This window comes from Frankliniella occidentalis, unplaced genomic scaffold (assembly GCF_000697945.3).
Source record: "Frankliniella occidentalis isolate FOCC.00 unplaced genomic scaffold, Focc_3.1 Scaffold99, whole genome shotgun sequence".
Lineage (NCBI taxonomy): Eukaryota > Metazoa > Arthropoda > Insecta > Thysanoptera > Thripidae > Frankliniella > Frankliniella occidentalis.
In genome coordinates, this window is record NW_026267228.1 from 591,105 (window position 1) to 591,620 (window position 516).

The 516-nt window shown below is 57.9% G+C and overlaps 1 protein-coding gene across 3 annotated transcripts in view; it reads left to right on the plus strand.

Moving 5' to 3' along the window:
* Nucleotides 1-516, plus strand: part of LOC113202938 (uncharacterized) — an 8,316-nt gene that overhangs the window by 4,922 nt on the left and 2,878 nt on the right. The gene's annotated exons all lie outside the window — the stretch shown is intronic.

Here is a 516-nt window from a genome sequence, read left to right on the forward strand (position 1 = left end):
AAGGAGAGGAAGAGGTGGGGGGGGGGCGGGGGCAGGCTGGCTGTGCTACAACCACCTAGCACTAGCACTCATAACTTTGAGAAGTGCAGAGGCGTGATACGCAGTCGGGTTACGCAGACGATAAAATCTTCCGCCGCAAGCCACCGTCAAAACAATCGCCCATCATCATTGGGCGACCGAACCCGTCGCTTCCGGCCGGTCTCGCCCATGGAGGAAGTATGGTCTTGCCTATCGCCCCTACATGTGAACTCAGCATTGGCGTCCTGTGTCACCTCCCCCAGGATGTCACTCGGACCCATGGCAGTCTGAAGCACAGAACGGCAGAGTATACTACATGAGTGCGCCAGAGGATACATGACTGCCACATAAGGAATGCAGCAGACGCGTGGGATGCTGTAGAAGGGGAAAAGTCTGCCGGCCACAGCTCATCTAGAACTCGCACGGGCAACGCCATATCGGTTCAATGAGAGAGGGGGAGAGGGGGAGAGGGGAGAGAGGGGAGAGAGGGGAGAGAGG